Raw genomic sequence first — 22525 nt, 5'->3', positions numbered from 1 at the left:
TTGTCAATTTTCTGCAGTGCACATCCAATTCCTACATTCACTTCACAACCAGTTAGTCCAAAACAATGCCTAATCTAACAAGAATATCAAAAGAAAGAAAAACACATGGGTTGCCTCCCAAGAAGCGCCTGATTTAACATCACGGCACGACGCATGTTACTATCATTCATTTGAAATGGAGCAATGCCACAACGTGGCCATCATCAACCTTACCAAGGTAGTGCTTCACCCGGTGCCCATTGACTCTAAAGATCTCACCATTCTTATTTTTCAGATCAAGAGCACCAAAAGGAGTCACATGTACCACTTCAAAAGAACCACTCCACTTTGATTTAAGCTTTCCCGGAAACATCCGTAACCGAGAGTTGAATAAAAGAACAAGGTTACCTTCTTTGAATTTTTTGTTCCGGATATACTTATCATGTAGGTACTTCATCTTGTCCTTATACAAGGACGAACTGGAGTAAGCATGGAACCGGAACTCATCAAGTTCATTCAATTGCTCCACCCGAAGATTGGCAGCTATATCCCACTCAAAGTTCAATTTCTTCAACGCCCACATGGCCTTATGCTCTAATTCCACCGAAAGGTGACATGTTTTCCCAAACACCAATCAATACAGAGACATACCAATTGGAGTCTTGTAAGATGTTCTATAGGCCCAAAGAGCATCATCAGGTTTCCTTTACCAATCAGTCTGATTTGCATTGACAGTCTTGGATAGAATACTCTTGATCTCCCAATTGGAGACTTCAACCTGTCCACTTGCCTGGGGGTGATAGGGAGGTTGACACTTTATGAGTGACATCATACTTAAAGAGTAAAGTGTCAAAGGCTTTGTTGTAAAAATGTGAACCCCTATCACTAATGATGGCCCTTGGGGTGCCAAACCTTGTGAATAAGCTTTTCTTCAAGAAAGCCACAACACTTCGTGCTTCATTGTTGGGCAAAGCCACAGCTTCAACCCATTTGGAAACGTAATCCACAACAACAAGAACATAGGTGTTCCCACACGAGCTCACAAATGGACCCATAAAGTTGATGCCCCACACATCGAAAATATCAATCTCGAGGATGGCGATGAGAGGCATCTCATTTTTCTTGGAGATCCCACCAGCCCTTTGGCAATCATCACAACGTTTAACGAGCTCGCTAGCGTCTTTGTACAAGGTAGGCCAATAGAATCCACAACTTAGGACCTTTGTAGCAGTTCTCGCCCTACCATGGTGACCACCATAGGGCGAAGAATGGCAAGCTTCAAGAATACCCAATTGCTCTTCTTCTGGTACACATCTTCGAATAACACCATTAGTACAAATTTTGAAGAGATATGGCTCATCCCAATAGTAGTCCAGGAAGTCCCGTTTGAGCTTCTTCTTTTGGTTTGAGGAGAGCTCATTCGAAATAATGCCACTCACAAGATAGTTGGCCACATCGGCAAACCATGACATCCCAGTCATAGAAATGTAAAGGAGTTGTTTGTCAGGAAATGAATCATTAATCTCAAGGCCATCATGTACCTCCCCTCCTCCTCTAATCGGGACAAGTAGTCCGCTACTTGATTCTCACTACCCTTTCGGTCTTGAATCTCCAGATCAAACTCTTGTAATAGAAGCACCCACTGCATCAACCTTGTCTTAGAGTCTTTCTTGCTCATCAAATAACAAAGTATCACATGGTCAGTGTGAACAATCACCTTTGTACCCATTAGGTACGGGCGGAACTTCTCCATAGCAAAGACACTGGCTAGGAGTTCTTTCTCGATCACCGTATAGTTGACTTGGGCCTCGTTCATGGTCTTGCTAGCATAGTAGACCGGATGAAAGATCTTATTAATTCGTTGCCCCAATACCGCACCAACCGCCACATCGTTTGCATCACATATGAGCTCAAATGGTAAGCTCCAATTTGGCGCGGTGATAATAGGAGTGGTAGTCAACTTATACTTGAGTAGTTCAAATGCCTTCATACAATCTTCATTAAAATGGAACTTGGCATCTTTCTCCAAGAGTTTGCACAAGGGGTTTACCACCTTAGAAAAGTCTTTGATGAATCGGCGGTAAAACCCCGCATGACCTAGTTTGGATATCACTTCAATTTTTGCTTTATCAACCTCAATACCATTCTTGAAAATCATGGGACTGAGGACAATGCCCTCCTTGACCATAAAGTGACACTTCTCCCAATTCAGCACCAAGTTAGTTTCTTCACAACGTGCCAATACCTTATCCAAGTTATCCAAGCACTCTTCAAAAGAATCCCCCACGACAGAGAAATCATCCATGAAAAGCTCAAGAAAGTCCCCACCATATCGGTGAAAATAGACATCATACACCGCTGAAAAGTTGTCGGTGCATTGCATAACCCGAATGGCATCCGCGAGAATGCGAAAGTGCCATATGGACAAGTGAAGGTGGTCTTCTCTTGGTCTTCAGGTGGAATAAGAATATGGTTATATCCGAAATATCCATCCAAGAAGCAATAATAAGCACGTCTGGCTAACCTATCCAACATTTGATCAAGAAATGGAAGCGGAAAATTGTCTTTCCGCATAACTTTGTTGAGCTTTCTATAATCTATACACACTCTCCACCCGGTGACAGTTCTTATGGGGATCAATTCATTTTTATCATTTATTATCACAGTCATGCCCCCTTTCTTTGGGACACATTGCACCGGCGAGGTCTACGAACTATCGGAAATGGCGTAAACCACCTTGACATCCAACCACTTGATGATCTATTTCTTTACTACCTCTTGCATGGCCTCATTCAATCATCTTTGATGTTCCACGAAGGGTTTAGCATCCTCCTCCAAAATGATTTTGTGAAAGCAAAAGGCGGGGGGCTTATACCCCGAATATCCGCCAATGTCCAACCTATTGCTTTCTTCCTCCTTTGAAGCACTGCAAGGGTGGCATCTACCTACATGTTAGTTAAGCACGAGGAAAGAATAACAGGTAAAGTGGAACAAGGGCCTAGAAACTCATACCTGAGGTGTGAAGGCAGAGTCTTTAACTCCAAGGTGGGAGGCTCCTCGATTGAGGGATTTAGTGGTGGAGTCTTCCGATTTTCGAGATCCAAGGAAAGTTTTTGGGGCTTATAAGTATATGATCTCATTCCTTGCAAAGCATTGACACATTCTACAACGCCTTCCTTCTCATCCTCATCATGATTCAACAACATAATTTTCAAGGTATCTTCCACATTTATCATAGCACTTGTGTTATCAACAATTACTTTGGTCACAAGATCCACGAATGAACACACTTCGTTGCTATTTGGCTGCTTCATTGATTTACAAATATGACACACCACTTTTTCATCGCCCACCCGGAAGGTGAGCTCTCTAGCTTCCACATCAACTAAGGCCTTCCCTGTAGCAAGGAAAGGTCTCCCCATAATGACTGGCACCTCATAGTTAACCTCACGGTCAAGTATCACAAAATCTGCGGGAAGGATGAACTTGTTGACCCTAACTAACACATCATCAATTATCCCCAATGGCCTTTTTATTGTCCGATCCGCCATTTGCAACCTCATGGATGTGGGTCTTGGTTGCCCAATCCCTAACGATTTGAACATAGAATAGGGCATCAAGTTAATGCTTGCCCCCAAATCATATAAAGCTTTGGCGAAATTGGCACTCCCAATAGTGCACGAGATTGTGAAAGCACCGGGGTCTTCCAACTTTGGAGCCATGGAGTGCACCATAGCACTCACTTGATGTGTCATTTTGATCGTTTCACAGTTCATAGATCTCTTTTTTGTTACCAAATCCTTCATGAACTTGGCATATCCTGGGATTTGTTCTAAGGCTTCAACCAACGACACATTTATGGACAAACTTTTCATCATATCAATGAATTTCTTGAATTCACTCTCATTGTTTTGATTTGTAAGTCTTTGAGGGTATGAAGGAGGAGGCCTTGGCATTGGAACCTTACCTTTGGCACTACCAGTTCCGGCATATCAGTCGATATGTCAGTCACGTGCTCCCTAGACGGGTTCACTTCTTCTTGCGTCTCCTCCACATTTTCATCAATATCAATCCTCGCTTCTTCATTAGCTTGAACATCATTGCTTGGCTCATCATCATCTTGCACCAACACGTCATCACCTACATGTCTTCTTTGGTTTGAGGTAGTAGCAACTCCACCACTCTCACTTCTTGTTGTCACGGCCATTGCATGCCCTGTATTCCTACCTTTCGGGTTCACCACTGTATCACTAGGTAGTGCCCCCTTTGGGCGAGTATTTAAAGCTTGAGAAATTTGGCCAAGTTGAACCTCCAAGTTGCGGATAGAAGTGTTGTGGGAGGCTAATTGAGCGTTGGAGTCGTCGTTTTTCTCCATCATTAGCTTAAACATGTTTTCAATCCGTCCCATTTGACTATTGGAAGAACTATGACCTTGCGACGGATATGGAGGTGGGTTGTTTGGTTGTTGATATATCGGGAGCCTTTGAAAATACGACCCCCGATTTTCTTGATTGCTATTGTTCCAACCCCCTTAATTATTGTTGTTCCCCCAATTGCTTTGATTGTTGCCACCCATATTACCTTGAATATTTCCTTGATTATCCCAATTGCTTTGATTATTGTTGTTGCCACCACTCAAATTTCCTTAGTGTCCTTGGTTGTTCCACTTTCCTTGGTTTCCTTGTGATCTCCATTGTTATTGATTTGGAGCATTGCTTCTTTGACCTTGATAATTATTGATATATTGAACCTCTTCATCTTGCTCATCATATGAATCATCTTAATTATACTCACTATTACTTTGCTTAAATTGTTCCAGATGATTTTGTACTTGTTAACCTCGTTGTCGTCTCTTGTTTACCATCATGTTCATCCCTTCCATAACATTTACCTATTTCGACCCTTGAACCTGTTGAAGCTGAGCCTTGGCCAATTGGTTCATGGTGGTTGTCAACTCCGCAATAGCTTGCACATGATCATGTTGCTCCTTGTGTAGGTGAATAATATTTGGGTCACCCTGAGGAATATTGGCTCTACTTTGCCACGCCATAGAGGTGTCCGCCATCTCATCCAAGATTTCACAAGCTTCAGAATAAGGCGTGTTTATGAAGTTACCCCCAGCGAGTTTATTTACCACATACTGATTTGTTGTGTTGATCCCCCTGTAGAAGGTATGTTGGATCATGGCCTCGGTCATATCATTGTTCGGGCATTCTTTGACCATGGTGTGATATCTTTCCCAAATCTCATGCAATGGCTCACTGGGCTCTTGTTTGAAAGCTAAAATTTCATCCCTTAGTGTAGCCATGTGCCTCGGAGAGAAGAATTTGGCAATGAAATTCTCGGCCAACTCATCCCAAGTATGGATGGAATGATTGGGCAATCTCAGTCAAAGCCTTTCCCCGTAGAGAAATGGGAAACAGCCTTAACCGCAGTGCATCCTCGGTGACATTTGTTTGCTAGCTCTCCCAGCAAGTGTCGACGAAACCCTTGATATTCTTGTAGGCATTTTGGTGTGGAGCTCCGGTGAAGAAACCCCGTTGCTCAAGTAGTGTAAGCATCACATTGGTAATTTGAAAGTTGCCCGCCCAAATTCGGGGCAGGACTATTGCACTTGCATAGCCCTCATTCGGCAATACTCGGTGCGCTGCTCTTGGTGGATATGGGGGAGGGTTTGAGACATTATCTTGAGGCGGTCGGCCTCGCCTGTTTACTTGAGGCTCGGGATGAACCTCATCACATCATCTACCTCCTCCCCCAATGGTAAATTTCCGAGGGGCTCGTTGTTAAGGGCCATTTTGTACCTAAAAGCAATTCACAAACACTAGTGACTCGGAAGGAAAGAAAGACAAAACACACAAATACCTAGATATATAGTTAAATCTGATTAACTCCCCGGCAACGGCGCCAAAAACTGATTGGGTCTAAGCCTACACTACTATTGAGTAGCGAGGGTGGTCGATGCAGTTTTAACCCAACTAGGTCGGGATCGAATCCACAGGGAGTTAATGTTTGGCATAAGGTTCACATCTAAGCCAGATGCGGGTTTTGAATCTAATTACACTTCCACAAGTTTGGGTTTGTTTTCTACTTCTAACTTTACTCTAAAGATTGCAATAATTGAAACTAAGGACAATATTTTTGTTGTTGTTTTTCAAATGTTTAAAGAGACTAGGGTAGTGACTTCTACCTAGGTGGGTATCTAACGGGTAACAAAATCTAGGGCAAGCTTGATTAGTTGGGATTGTAATATAGCTATCACACCCGGGTACTCACTTTATACCTCTCGGTAGTTTGAGTAATTTTGTCCAATTTGGCTTTCTCAAGTCCAAATGGGTATTCATGCAAATCAAGTGATATTAACTGAAATTGGGTATTACTATCTCTAGATTTAACCCTTTAATTAAGGTTATCAATTTCTTGAGTTCACCCTAATTCCTTATTAGCCTAGTTTTTCTAGACTTAGTCCCTCTTTCTCAAGTAGAGACTAAGTCATAAATGCATGAATCAATATTTGCAACCATTAATTTTTAAGTTCTAACAAGAACTAGGCTAAATATCACTAACATATTTACATTCAAGCCCCAAAATCAAATATTCATTAAATACCCACACTAGGGTTTGGTCACAACCCTAGCTATAGCTTTAGCTACTCATGGAAATAACAAAAATTAAAGATAAAATGAAGATAAAATTCATAATATTAATTTATGGAATGAAAATCTAATGTTAAGAAGTGAATCTAGTACAATATTTCCGAAAACAGAAAAATCAGCCATCTTAGGTGCTCATACAAAACATAACATAACCTAAAAATGATAAAAAGTTCTATTTATACTAAGCTGAAAATATCTGACAAAAATGCCCCTGCGGAGGTTGTGCGGCCGCGTAATTCTGAGTGCAGCCGCACTCTTGCTTTCGCGGCCGCATAATTCTGATGCGGTCCGTGTTCTTCTCTTTTGGATCTGGGTTAAGCTGAACTTTCGCGGACCGCATAATTCTAAGTGCGGCCGCGCTCAAGATTATGCGGCCGTATAAAAGTGATGCGGTCCACACTTGCTTGAGTTTGGCTTGAAATCAACTCTCTGATTCTTCATCTTGCGGACCGTAAAATTTCGATCGCGGACGCACAAAGGACTTCCGCGGCCGCACAATTCTGGTATGGTCCACACTTCTCTCTTTTGCTCAAGTTGTCAGCTCTCTGAATCTCAGTCATCGCCGTCCGCGAAATTTCAATTGGGGCCGCACATTTCTAGTGCGGTCCGCGCTCATCATTTAGCCCAAAATCACACTCTCTGAATCTCCCTCTCGCAGACCGCATAATTATTATCGCGGCCGCATAATGGCTTTCGCGGCCGCACAATATTTGTGCGGTCCGCACTTCAGACATTTTTGCCCAGCCTTGGTTTTTGTTCAACTTTTGACTCCTTTGTGAGTTGATTTTAATTTCTTTGGCTCATTTTGAACAATTCCTGCAAGCAAGCATATTTCATTAGTTTTCGGGAATACCTTCAAGCATTTTTGGTCTAAAACACAAGTAAAAGAGAGTAAATAATAGGTTAAAATCCCCACTTTTCAGATTTGGAGCGGAGCAGACCAGTAGGTTCACCGCCACTCACTTGGGATCAGTTTTCGCAGCTATTCTTGGAAAATTTCATTCCTTTTACTATAAGAGAAGAGTACCGTAGGTAGTTTGACCACCTTCAATAGGGTAGCATGATTGTTACCCAGTATGATACCGGATTCATTGATTTTGCTCGCCATGTAGTTGTCTTCCTTCCAACTGAGAAGGAGAGGGTGAGGAGATTCATTGACAGTCTTGCTTTTGGTATCAGGATACAGATGGACAAGGAGACGGGGGATGATATGTCTTTCCAGAGGGTCGTAAAGATTGCTAAACGGATCGAGATGATCATTAGACAGGGTAGAGAGGCAGTATCTCAGAAGAGGCCTCGTCACTTTGGTGGTTTTAGTGGTGCCTCATTTTGAGGCAAAGGTTCATTTGATAGAGGACATCTTCATAGGCCGATTCAGTCAGCGCTCTAGGTAGCACATAATGCTTCAGGCAGTCGTAGTTCTTATAGGTATCATCCTGAGCAGCTATCCTACAATGCACCTTCATCTCCCATCAGTGCGCCATTGATTCAGAGTTATCATAGTGGTTAGTCGGGGCGTCAGGGTTAGTCTCTGTCACACCTCCATTTTTCGAAGAATATGGAGTTTTTAAAATTAAAGTGACATTATTCAAAATAGGATTATTTATTTAATTATGTAATGATCCGGCCGGTCTTTTTGAGAGTTGTAGCCTTTTTCCCCCATTTACTGCTCATTTTATGATTTATAGATGTTATGTGACTTGTCGGGGTAGTCGGTTCAGATCCGGAGATATTTTAGAATGAATTGAGACACTTAGTCTCAAAGTTGAAAAGGTTGACCGGATATTTACTTATGAGTAAATAACTCCGGAATGAAGTTTTGGCGATTCTGTTAGTTCCGTTGGGTAATTTTAGACTTAGGAGCATTTCCGGATTGTAATTTGGAGGTCCATAGTGGAATTATGCTTGAAATGGCGGAAGTTAGAAATTTTGATGTTTGATCGAGAGTGGACTTTGTGGTTACTGGGCTTGGATTGGAGTTCCGAGAGTTGGAATAGGTATGTGGTATCATTTGTGACTTGTGTGCAAAATTTGGGGTCAACCGGGCGTGATTTGATAGGATTCGGCATCGTTTGTAAAAGTTGGAATTTTCTTAGTTTCAATAGGCTTGAATTGGGTGCGATTCGTATTTTTGATATTGTTTGAGGTGATTTGAGGTCTCGACTAAGTTCTTATTATATTTTAGGACTTGTTGGTATAATTGGTTGAGGTCCTGGGGGCCTCGGGTGGAGTTCGGATGGTTAGCAGATCGAATTTGGAGTTTGGATGATTGTTGAGGCTAGGGGTCTGATGTGTAATCGCACCTGCGGATTTTTGATCGCAAGTGCGAGCTCGCAGAAGCGAGCATGGAAGCACAGAAGCAGAAAGGAGAGAGTGGGGCAGTGGCCGTAGGTGCGAGGAAAATACTGCACCTGCATGATCGCAGATGCAGACAAGGGGTCACAGAAGCGCAAGTGTCCACTGAAGCGGACTGCTTATTGCAGAAGCGAGTCCGCAAAAGCGGAAGCACGATCGCAGAAGTGGAGGCAGCGGAGCCATGGCAAGACCACAGAAGTGGTGGATTTTCCGCAAAAGCAGAACCGCAGATGCGGTTATGTTTCCGCATGAGCGAAAAGGCTGGACAGAACCTTAAATTCAAGGGTTCACAATTTTTCTTCATTTTGAACATTTCAAGCTCGGGATTGGGCAATTTGTGAGAGGATTTTCGAGGGGTTTCTTGAGGTAAGTCACTTGTGTTCATTTTTAATCAATAATTATTTTCCCCATTGAATTTCCCACCTAGTTTGTGTGTATTTAAGATAGAATTTGGGAATTTGAGGTTAGGGATTTGGAGAGTTTGATTTGGGGGTTTTGGGTGGTGATTTGGCGTCCGATTTTGATAAATTTGGTATGATTGGACTCGTGGTTGGATGGGCTTTCGGGTTTTGTGACTTTTATCGGATTTTGGGACGTGGGCCCGGGGAGGCTTTTGAATTGACTTTTGACTTTTGATTAATAACTTAGTGTTTTCTTATGGAATTAAATCTTTTAGCTCGTGCTGATTGTATCGAACTATTTGTGGCTAGATTCGAGGCAATTTGAGGCCGATTCATGAGGAAAGAGCGTGTTGGAGTAGGGATTTGCACAGTTTGAGGTAAGTAACAGTTCTAAATTTGGTTTCGAGTTTATGAAACCCCGTAATATGTCATGTGATTGGTTATGGAGGTGACGCACATGCTAGGTGACAGGCGTGTGGGCGTGCACCGTAGGAATTATGACTTGGGCAATTCCGTGGAACTGAATAGTTGAAAAATCTATTGTTATCCGCATATTCTCCATGTGTTATAGAAATTGAACTGCAAATCATGTTGAACAGTAGGTCGTGTACATGTTGAATTATCTGCTAAATTGTTGTTTTGTACTCAGACACAGTTTTTACTTGCATATTCTCTATTGTTCATTATTGATACATTATATCATTGTTGTTTGGGCTGAGTATCATAATTACTGAGAGCCCAAGAGACTGGAGAGGTTGATGACTGAGTGAGGCCGAGGGCCCGATTTTGTGAGGATATTATGAGATCGGGTTGCACGCCGTAGCATGTTTTATTGATTTGTGCCATGATTGGCTTGTTATAATACTTGGACTGAAGGAACCCCTCCGGGGTCTGCACACCCACAGTGAGCGCAGTTGATTTATATTGAGGTATGGATCTTGCCCGAATCATTTTATTTAGGGATGGATTTTCGCTGGGCTGGATTGGCCTTATACAGTATTGAGTGACTGACTGTGTGTATATATATATATATATATATATATATATATATATATATATATATATATATATATATATATATATATATATTTGGGATGGATCTTCTCTGGGTTGGATTGGCCATATACAGTACTGAGTAATTGAGTATTATTTTTTAATTATTTAAAGTTATGGTCAAGACGTGTGAATGCACACTCGAATTGGGGTTTACATATCATGACTACACTATGGGAATCGTACCCATAGCCATGATAATTTATTTATTAATCGTGCCTAAAAGTATATTAGCGACTGAATTGTTCAACTCCTAAATTTGAGAGGATTGTGAAGGTTATAGGTTATGGAGTTATTGTGGAGAAAGTATATCACTTAGCTATTGTTGCAGTTGACATGTTTATCTACATTACAAGTAATTAACGGGCTAGCATTAAGAGAATCGTGAAGTTGGACCAGCTCTGTTAGCTACACCCAGACAAGCTTTCTTCTCCAAAATTCAAATCAACCCACGTCTCACTAAAGCCAACAAATAATAGTTCAATACCAAAACCAATTCTTGTTAGCATTGCTTTACCAACCAAAAATTCCTATGACCCGTTTCGGTTACTTGTATAATAGTTCGGTTGCCTTGGAATTAATATATCTGTAGTACTAATTTAAGCATGAATAATTAAATCCAACGTATTAACTAGAAAATATACATTCTTCCCCTAGTTAAACACGAGTAAACATTTAAATACACTAATAACATTCATAAGCAGAATAACACCATTTAAAAGCCATATATCATTCCAAATATGTATCCTTCAGTTACTACAATTTATCTTTACAGTTCAACTACCAAACAAGAGAGAGGAGTCCAAGTCATAAACATTTAAACCATTTTCTAAATAAATAGGCAGAGTATTCAATGACGTAAAATCTAAAGATGTCCATATTTCAAACCAAACAACAGATCGACACATGCAAGGCTATCCATATCGATTCAGAATTAAAACAAAAAATCGAATTCTCAGGCTCTTACAAATTGAATCAGATTCAAGCTCTTCAACACTTAAAAAAATGCTAAAATGTCGAATAGACTTCCCAAATTTTATTAAACCAATTCCATGTAGCTGCTCTCATGCATCAATAATTTGACTAACTTATGTCTATTGTTTTCCACCAAGTGTTAATAGAAAACTCATCACAACTTAAGATCATCCAGAGTTTATGAAAGAGTTAATATTTCTTATAATTTAAAACTCAAATAATTACAGAGCTTTCATGTTTACCTGCTAGGCGGAGGAAATAGCTGAATTAAGCTAAATAAAGACTAGAAAACAGTGAGGATGAAGCTCAGCAAAAATTCTAGTGAACAACAGCAATTCGGAAAGCAAATTCAGCTTTTGTAAAACCCAATAAAATATTGATTTGGAAACCCACCGTGATCAGTAATCTCTCAGTTTTTAGGTATTTTCTTTTGTGAGACATGATAAGTGGACTTCAGATGTGGTTTTTCCGCTGCCTCCTCTTCTAATGAGGACAAAAATCTTATTTATAGGTAAAAGTTGATAGGGAACTCTTCCTAATTTCCTTTTCCACTACCCCCTTTCACTTTTCTGTATTTTCTCTTTTAATCCTTTTTGTCCGACCCCTTTCAACTAGGGGTGTTCAAAACCGAACCGAAACCGAAAACCGAACCGAAATCGAAGCTTAATGGCTTATTGGTATCGGGTTAACGGTTTAACGGACGGAAAACAGATTAAAATATTTTTATTAACGGCTTATCGGTTTGGGGGCGGATTATTCAATTTTCTTAACAGATAATCCGTTAACCCGTTAAGAATATATATATATATATATATATATATATATATATAAATATCAAAAACCCTTCCACTTCTTCCAGTACTCCATCTCTAAGTTCTAACGCCTAATTCCTAAATAATCAGAACCCTTACGTACTATGCATCAGAAGATCCCAGGCTTGGCTTAGCTTAGCTTATTCTCCCACCCTACAACAAGATTGTTTAAGATGTTGTCTATGGTTCACCTCTGCTTTTGTTTTTTTAAAACTAATGCATGTTGTCTATGTTTAATAGAAGAACAACAGTGTTGTGCCACAACTTTTTTCACTCTACAACACATGACACACTACATCATTCTTATGTAGGCATTAACAGACATGTATGTCTGGACTCAATGTGTAATTTCCTATTCTGAATTTGTATGCTAGCGGTCAACAAACAATTAATGAACGCAATATAGATTGAATTAGGCCGATAAACCGCCCAATAACCGCCCGATAAAAGCTAAACCATTACCAATCCGCCCGATATCTTATCGGGTGGCTAGCGGATTAATACATTTAAAAATCGATAACCGTTAAGCCAAACCGTTAAGAGTAATTAACCGCCCAATCCGCCCGATAAGCAGCCCTACTTTCAACCCCCTTTTTCGTTGCCTTGTATTGCTCAAATGGACACTTTTAATTAAACACCTATATCAAATCTAATTTGCAAAATTAATCTATTCATTTGTTTTAATTTAAAATTAAGCTAATTAAAATATTGAATTAACTAATTGACTAACTAATGAAAATTGCAAATGTAAAAAGAAAAGAAGAATAGCTAAAAGTAATTTGTGATTTTGTATTTTTAACAATGCATTTAACATGTAGTTCTAAAGCTAGAAATGCAATTAAAATGCAATGGGTGAAAGATCACAAAAATTATGGTTTAAAATATTCCTAATAATGCAGTGATGCAGATGACCTAGAAACGTAATAAAAATGAAAGATAAAAAATATTTTTTATGTTTTCATGATTTTAAGTATTTCTAATTATGGAAAATGCAACTAAATGCCATAAAATGCACACAACAAAATAGAGAGAGATCCTTAGAAATTCTATAAAAATCAAAGACAATTAGAAAGTTATTTTTTGTAATTGTTTTAGGAGTAAAGTATGCATAGGGAAAAAATTACCTGCTCACTGCTGCCCCTCTTCGCTCGAGAACATGAAGAGTTGACGGAAAAAGATAAAGGGAGCAATCATGAGCGATGTTTTCCCGTTTGATACTCCTGAGAAGCATTTTGAAAAGTTTTGACCGAACCTTGCTTTGGAGGTTGCCTACATATCCTTGGCTATAAAGGAATCAGGTCAGTGTAGATCTTGAAGTTTTGGTAGCTGGGACTACCAAGAAACTGTGATTTCACTGTTGTTGTTGCTGTTACTGATAGCTGAACTCCTTATTACACCAAAATCAAAATGAAAATAAACTAAACAAGCCTATCAGTTATGAGTTACAAGATTCCTATCTATGAGTCTTTTAAAACTTGATCTTGAGTCTTGACTGGTTCTTCACGCAGACTCAGATCTGAACCTTTATACTTGCTAGCTACAGGTGCTAGTTCATTCTTCTATGACTTCTTCTGACCAAAATGGGACATGCAATGCTGGTGACTTTAGTCATGTCTTGAGCAGTCCACATCTTTTCATCCGCTTTTGCATTTTGGACTTACTTCTTTTTTCTTTTCTTTTCTGTATTTTGGATTGAGAATACCTCTTTTGGTCATCTAGAACCCTGTGCCTTGAGGTATTTGTCACGCCCCGAACCTAGGAGCGAGACAAGCACCCCGTGCCTCACCTAACCTGGCGTACCAAATTGCGACTAAGGGACTCTGAACACATAATGTCATACTTTGGCCATTGGGCCACCTTGCAAGACAATTTGCGAAGCAAAATATAAAACTGAATGGAAACTAGCACTAACTAAATATCAATATAAAGCTAGGCCGACAAGGCCGTCATAGCTACTACAGCTGACAAACCACCAATTTATACAAACCCAACATACTGCACTAACCAACAGGATATGCCTACAAGCCTCTACTGATAGATGTACTGTGATCGGAACAGGGCCCCGACCTACCCATAACATATATACAGATATACATAAGATGTACACAAAACTCTAGTCCTGGCAACTCCGAAAGACGTGGAGCTTACCGATCAGGCGGAACTCGGAAAACACCTACTGAGGAGGTCTACCCGTCTGTCTGTCTGAACCTGCACGCATGAAATGCAGCGCCCCAAAAAGGGACGTCAGTACGAAATAATGTACCGAGTATGTAAGGCAATAAAATAACTGAAATCTGAAACTGAACTGATAATATGATAACTGAAATTAACTGGGAGTCAAAGATGATCTGGAGATATACTTACCTGCTGATACTGACTCAACTCCTTCAATATAGTAAGTAAAATAATTGTACGGCCTTATAAGGCTCGGTATATATAACTGCTCTGCCATAGTAGGCTCGCTTATAGGCGCTCGGCCATACTAGGCTATGTATCTCGACCATGCTGGGCTCGCTCATAGGCGCTCGGCCATAGTAGGCTCGGTATATAACTTTCCATCTGATCAGAGGTTGCCCAATAGGGGCCTGCCCATCGATTATAGCTCGATGGTAATGAAAATACTGTAATACTGTATATATAGGCTTGCTGCTCTCTTGACTGAAAGAAGACAATACTAAAATTGAATATAGAGTCTCGATAAGGAATAATATTGTAACTTATGAGACTAGAATAGTGTGAATAAATTCATGAATATGAACTTTTCTTTTTGTCTCATTACTAACACATGTAGCTACGAGATCATGCCAAAATGAAGGAAGGCTTAGCCTTAACATACCTTATCACAATCTTTTCAATCACCAAGTTGAACTCACCTCTTCGCACCTTAATCTACAAGAATGATAATAATACTATCGTTAAGTTACGAAAGGTACAACTATCGCACAACGAACGAGAAACCTATTTTGTATTAAAACGGGCAGCATCTCCCCTATAATATGCCCTTCCTCCAACTTCAAGATAACACCAACAATACAAGGACAGAACAATAACAACATATATACATCATTTTCCAGCCCTATATACACCATCAAATACTACAAAACAGCCCAACACACCCCAATCTCTTCGTACACAAAACGACCACCGTAGTAGTGTCAAACGACCCGAAAATGTTATGACGAACGACCAGCCAACCACCCTACATTTATATGGTGTTTATAAACCCCCTTCCTCCTCCAAAACTCCACAAAATAGTAATAAAACACGCAGCCCAACAGCAACACAAAACAGTCCACAAAACAGTCCGCTACAAGTGAATAACTCGAACTCACGGCTTCCGATCACCATCCCGTGAGTTCTTACAAGTATAGAACGACTTACCATGAATTTACAGAAGAAAAAATGGATGAAAGAGAGCAGTAAACTCACCTTATTTGTTGGATAACTCAGCTCCTATCTTGGTTCTTCAAACTCTAAGTTTTACCTCCAATTGGAACTTGAAAGGGAGAGAAAATCAATTAGGGTTTGTGGGAAATTTTTTGGGAGGATTCTTTGCAGAGCTTATGTCTGGTTATTATGCTCTATTTTAAGTCTAATATATGAAGAAAATAGGCCCTTAAAAGGCCTCTTTGGACGACCCGAAATGGCCCATTTTTGGGCTTTCATTTAAGCAAGTAGGTGACACACCTACTTGTCATCTAGCAGCTTGCGCAGTATCGCAAAAATGCACATATCTCTCTACTCCGATATCGTATTGACAAATGGTTTAATGCGTTGGAAAATAGACTCATAGATCTTTAATTTGATGGGTGGAACACACCATAACTCTAAGTATATTGGGAGAAAATTGCAGTTACATTTGACCCAAAGTTTCAGTAAAACTTATGAATGTAACTTGTGATGACTTTCATCGACTTTTGTTCCACAACTCGCTTGACTTAAAAACATAACACACGGATTTAATACGACTAATATAAATCATAACATAATCTCTTTATCATGTTAATCACCCTAGTCTCACCCCAAAGGTACATGTTATAACATTCCCAACTTGTCGACTTTCGATGAAACATTATTTTATTTAATTGCTTTAGCTTCTGAACTGTCCAACCCTCTTTGTACTTGTTGTTCATGATCTTCAATATTTGTAACCTCAGAGGTAACATGATTAACTTACTTTATATACTTTTAAATATTATCTCATTTTTTTGTCCTACATTAGTTTGCTTACGACGCATTTTTACATACGAAAATATAGGGTGTAACAGGTAAAACCTTCTCGGATACCAAAACAAATAAATAAACGAAATTTTTCTGCCCCAATTTTTACTAGAAAAATTTCGTGAGTTATTTGTAGCAAAACTCTATACTACTTCATTATAGAAAGAAATAAAAGATCGGGATTGGTGTACCCTGTAAAAATATGATTCTTTGGGAATGTTGTACCCTGATTGTCAAAATGCTGCCTCAACTAAGAATTGGTGTACCTTATATTGGGAAAATGTGACTAGGGAATAGTGTACCCTATAATAACAAAGATATCAGGGAGTGGTGTACCCTGCATTTAAGATCGAAACAACTAAGGAGTGGTATATCCTAAACTGGTAAGGAGGTGAGGGAGTGGTGACTCTATGCCCCAAAATAACATCAACTAGGGAGTGGAGACCCTCAATTGGAAAAATAAAACTAGGGAATGGAGACCCTATGTCTAAAATACATCAACTAGGGAGTGGAGACCCTATGTTTGAAAATGAGATTAGAGAGTGGAGACCCTATGTCTAAAGTAACATCAACTAGTGAGTGGAGACCCTATGTTGAAAAACAAGACTAGGGAGTGGAGATCCTATGTCTAAAATAACGTTAACTATGGAGTGGAGACCCTATGTTGAAAAATGAGACTAGGGAGTGGAGACCCTATGTCTAAAATAAAATCAACTAGGGAGTGTATACCCTATATTGTAAAAGGAGACTACGGAGTGGTGACCCTATGCCCCAAATTAACATCAACTAGGGAGTGGAGAAAATATGTTGGAAAAATAAAACTAGGGAGTGGAGAACCTATATCTAAAATATATCAACTAGGGAGTGGAGACCCTATATTTAAAAGGGAGACTAGGGAGTGGAGAACCTATGTCTAAAATAACATCAACTAGGGAGTGTAGACCCTATGTTGGAAAAGTAGACTAGGGAGTGGAGACCGTATGTCTAAAATAAAATCAACTAGGGAGTGGAGACCCTATATCTAAAATAACCCTATGTTGGAAGAGGAGACTAGGGAGTGGAGATCTTATGTCCAAAAAATAATCAACTAGGGAGTGGAGACTCGATGTTAAAAAAGTAGACTAGGGAGTGGAGACTGTATGTCTAAAATAAAATCAACTAGGGAGTGGAGACCCTATGTTGGAGCAGGAGACTAGGGAGTGGAGACCCTATGTCTAAAATAACGTCATCTAGGGAGTGGAGACCCAAAGTTGGAAAAGGGGACTGGGGAGTGAAGACACTATGTCTAAAATAAAATCAACTAGGGAGTGGAGACCAAATGTCCAAAATAAAATCAACTAGGGAGTGGAGACCCTATGTTGGAAAAGGAGACAAGGGAGTGGATGTATAAAATAAAATTAACTATGGAGTGGTGACCCTATGTTGGAAAAAGAGACTAGGGAGTGGAGACCCTATGTCTAAAATAACCCTATGCTGCAAGAGGAGACTAGGGAGTGGAGATCCTATGTTGGAAAAGGGGACTTGGGAGAGGAGACAATATGTCTAAAATAAAATAAACTACAGAGTGGAGACCCTATATCTAAAATAAAATAAACTAGGGAGTGGAGACCCTATGTTGGAAAAGAAGACTAGGGAATGGAGACCATATGTCTAAAATAAAATAAACTAGGGAGTGGAGACCCTATGTTGGAAAAGGAGACTAGGGAGTGGAGACCGTGTATCTAAAATAAAATCAACTAGGGAATGGAGACCCTCTGCTGGAAAGGGAGACTAGGGAGTGGAGACCCTATGTCTAAAATAATGTCAACTAAAGAGTTGAGACACTGTGTTGGAAAAGGGGACTAGAGAGTGGAGACATTATGTCTAAAATAAAATCAAATAAGGAGTGGAGACCGTATGTCTAAAATAAAATCAACTATGGAGTGGAGACCATATGTTGGAAAAGAAGACTAAGGAGTGGAGACCCTATGCCTAAAATAAAATAAACTATGAAGTGGAGACCCTATATTGGAAAAGGATACTAGGTAGTAGAGACCTTATGTCTAAAATAAAATTAACTAGGAAGTGGAGACCCTATGTTGGAAATGGAGACTAGGGAGTGGAGACCTTATGTCTAAACTAAAATAAACTGGGGAATGGAGACCTTATGTTGGAAAAAAGAGACTAAGAAGTGGAGACCCTATGTCTAAAATAACCCTATGTTGGAAGAGGAGACTAGGGAGTGGAGACCCTATGTCTAAAATAAAATCAACTAGGGAGTGGAGACCCTATGTTGGAAAAGGAGACTTGGGAGTGGAGACCCTATATCTAAAATAACATCAACTAGGGAGTGGAGACCCTATGTTGGAAAGGGGACTAGGGAGTGAAGACCCTATGTCTAAAATAAAATTAACTAGGGAGTGGAGACCTTATATCTAAAATAAAATATATATTAGGGAGTGTAGACCCTATGTTGGAAAAGAAGACTTGGGAGTGTAGACCCTATGTCTAAAATAAAATCTACTAGGGAGTGGAGAACCTATGTTGGAAAACTAGACTAGGGAGTGGAGACCGTATGTCTAAACTAAAATCAACTAGGGAGTGAAGACCCTATGTTGGAAAAAGAGACTAGGGAGTCGAGACGCTATGTCTAAAATAATGTCAACTAGGGAGTGGAGACCCTATGTTGGAAAAGGGGACTAGGGAGTGGAGACCCTATGACTAAAATAAAATAAACTAGGGAGTGGAGACCCGATATCTAAAATAAAATAAACTAGGTAGTGGAGACCCTATGTTGGAAAAGAAGACTAGGGAGTGGAGACCCTATATCTAAAATAAAATCAACTAGGGAGTGGAGACCCTATGTTGGAAAAGGAGACTAGGGAGTGGTGACCCTATGCCCCAAATTAACATCAACTAGGGAGTGGAGACACTATGTTTGAAAAATAAAACTAGAGAGTGGAGAACCTATGTCTAAAATACATCAACTAGGGAGTGAAGACCCTATGTCTAAAATAACATCAACTATGGAAAGGAAACCCTATGTTTAAAAAAATATCAACTAGGGAGTGGAGACCCTATGATGGAAAATGAGACTAGGGAGTAGAGATTCTATGTTTAAAATAACGTTAACTAGGGATTGGAGACTCTATATTTGAAAAGGAGACTAGGGGTGGAGACCCTATGTCTAAAATAAAATCAATTAGGAAGTGGAGACCCTATGTTGGAAAAGGAGACTAGGGAGTGGAAACCCTATGTCTAAACTAAATTAAACTAGGGAGTGGAGACCTTATGTTGGAAAAAGGAGACTAGGGAGTGGAGACCCTATGTCTAAAATAATCCTATGTTAGAAGAGGAGACTAGGGAGTGGAGACCCTATGTCTAAAATAAAATCAACTAGGGAGTGGTGACCCAATGATGGAAAAGGAGACTAGGGAGTGGAGACCATATGTCTAAAATAACGTCAATTGGGGAGTGGAGAACCTATGTTGGAAAAGGGGAATAGGGAGTTGCGACCCTATGTCTAAAATAGAATTAACTAGGGAGTGGAGACCCTATGTCTAAAATAAAATATACTAGGGAGTGGAGACCCTATGTTGGAAAAGAAGACTAGGGAGTGGAGACCCTATGTCTAAAATAAAATCAACTAGGGAGTGGAGACTCTATGTTGGAAAAGTAGACTAGGGAGTAGAGACCGTATGTCTAAAATAAAATTAACTAGGGAGTGGAGACCCTATGTTGGAGCTGGAGACTAGGGAGTGGAGACTCTATGTTGGAAAAGGGGACTAGGGAGTGGAGACATTATGTCTAAAATAAAATCAACTAGGGAGTGGAGACCCTATGTCTAAAATAACCCTGGCTGTAAGAGGAGACTAGGGAGTAGAGACCCTATGTCTAAAATAAAATCAACTAGGGAGTGGAGACCCTATGTTGGAAAAGGAGACTAGGGAGTGGAGACCCTATGTCTAAAATAACGTCAACTAGGGAGTGGAGATCCTATGTTGGAAAAGGGGACTAGAGAGTGGAGACCCTATATCTAAAATAAAATCTAGGGAGTGGAGACCCTATGTTGGAAAAGAAGACTAGGGAGTGGAGACCCTTTGTCTAAAATAAAATCTATTAGGGAATGGAGACCCTATGTTGGAAAAGTAGACTAGGGAGTGGAGACCGTATGTCTAAACTAAAATCAACTAGAGAGTGAAGACCCTATATTAGAAACAGAGACTAGGGAGTCGAGACCCTATGTCTAAAATAACGTCAACTAGGGAGTGGAGACCCTATGTTGGAAAAAGGGACTAGGGAGTAGTGACCCTATGTCTAAAATAAATTAACTAGGGAGTGGAGACCCTATGTCTAAAATAAAATATACTAGGGAATGGAGACCCTATGTTGGAAAAGAAGACAAGGGAGTGGAGACCCTATATCTAAAATAAAATCAACTAGGGAGTGGAGACCCTATGTCTAAAATAAAATCAACGAGGGCGTGGAGACCCTCTGTTGGAAAAGGAGACTATGGAGTGGAGACCCTATGTCTAAAATAATATCAACTAGGGAGTTGAGACCCTGTGTTGGAAAAGAGAACTAGGGAGTGGAGACATTATGTCTAAAATAAAATCAAATAGAGAGTGGAGACCATATGTCTAAAATAAAATCAACTATGGAGTGGAGACCTTATGTTGGAAAAGGAGACTAGGGAGTGGAGACCCTATGTCTAAAATTAAATAAACTATGGAATGGAGACCCTATATTGGAAAATGATACTAGGTAGTGGAGACCTTATGTCCAAAATAAAATCAACTAGGGAGTGGAGACCCTATGTCTAAAATAACGTCAACTAGGGAGTGCAGACCCTATGTTGGAAAAAGGAGACTAGGGAGTGGATCCTATGTCTATAACAAAATCAACAAAACTCTCATTTTTAATTTCTCTACATACCATCGCCTTACGGTGCCCATGAGGGTTTTCACCAACAAGACTCTCTCATTTTATTTCTCTCATTTGGTTTTATTAGATCCAAGTGACTATATTCTTCAATTCTTGAACATTCTCATTGATTGATCAGAATGACTTGAAAAAGATTTGGGTAAAAAGGATTTGGATTGAATTACAACTTTGGAAACTTTGAGGCGAAACTATTGCCGAACCATTGTAACTTCTGCCCCAGTTTCAACTTTTGGGGGAATGTGGATTTTTTTTTGGTTCGACTGAACCCCAGAGAGAGGTTGCCTACTTATCCTTTCGGAATCATGTCAAACGTAGATCAATGAACTTTAGTTTTTTTTATTTTCTTCTTTTTAATTTTTTTTTTTATGAAAGTTATTCTTCTTCTTCTTCTTTTTTTATGAAAGTCATTCTTCTTCTTCTTCTTCTTTTTTTTGAGAAAATTATTTTTTAAACAAATGGCCCTAACGCTTATTTTCTGAGGGCATGAACAAATGAATTTTTTTTTCTTTTTTTTTTCTAATCCAAACTTCTTCTCTTTTTAAAATTATCTTAGGAGAAAATTCATCAGACTAGGTTTTCTTATCTTAGGAGAAAGAATCATCAGGCTAAGACTTTTTGTTCTAGGAGAAAATTCATCAGACTAGGTTTTTTTTAATCTTAGGAGAAAGATTCATCAGACTAAAATTTTTATCCTAGGAGAAAATTCATCAGACTATGTTTTCTTATCTTAGGAGAAAGATTCATCAGACTAAGACTTTGTATCCTAGGAGAAAGTTCATCAGACTAGGTTTTTTTAATCTTAGGAGAAAGATTCATCAGACTAAGGTTTTTATCCTAGCAGAAAGTTCATCAGACTAGATTTCTTATCTTAGGAGAAAATTCATCAAACTAACATTTCTTATTAGGAGAAAAATCCATCAGACTAGGATGTACTACCCTAGGAGGAAAAAATACTAAGAGCAATGACATGATTTTATGCATTCTAGCAAGAAAAATAAAGGCAAAGATTTGAAAAACTTCCCTTTGGCGGCTTTTCTCATTCTTTTTCTTTTTCTCTTTTCTTTTCTTCTATTTTTCTCTTTTCTTTTCTTAAAAGTGGTGGTCGGTTTGTGGCCTTGAGTCTTGTTAAGCTTGACTTTGTGATCATCTA

At 39.5% G+C, this 22525-nt stretch overlaps 1 long non-coding RNA gene across 1 annotated transcript; it reads right to left on the bottom strand.

Annotated features, from left to right (window-relative positions):
- Window positions 1-6659: 6659 nt before the first annotated feature.
- LOC138894957 (uncharacterized) lies at window positions 6660-11883 on the bottom strand. Its single transcript, XR_011409147.1, has 2 exons — window positions 11662-11883; window positions 6660-7451 (listed from the first exon to the last, which is right to left on the bottom strand). It is a non-coding gene; the product is annotated as an uncharacterized lncRNA (long non-coding RNA).
- Between the last annotated feature and the right edge of the window lie 10642 nt (window positions 11884-22525).

This window comes from Nicotiana tomentosiformis, chromosome 6 (genome assembly GCF_000390325.3).
Source record: "Nicotiana tomentosiformis chromosome 6, ASM39032v3, whole genome shotgun sequence".
Taxonomy (NCBI): domain Eukaryota; kingdom Viridiplantae; phylum Streptophyta; class Magnoliopsida; order Solanales; family Solanaceae; genus Nicotiana; species Nicotiana tomentosiformis.
This window is presented reverse-complemented; position numbering and strand designations above follow the sequence as displayed.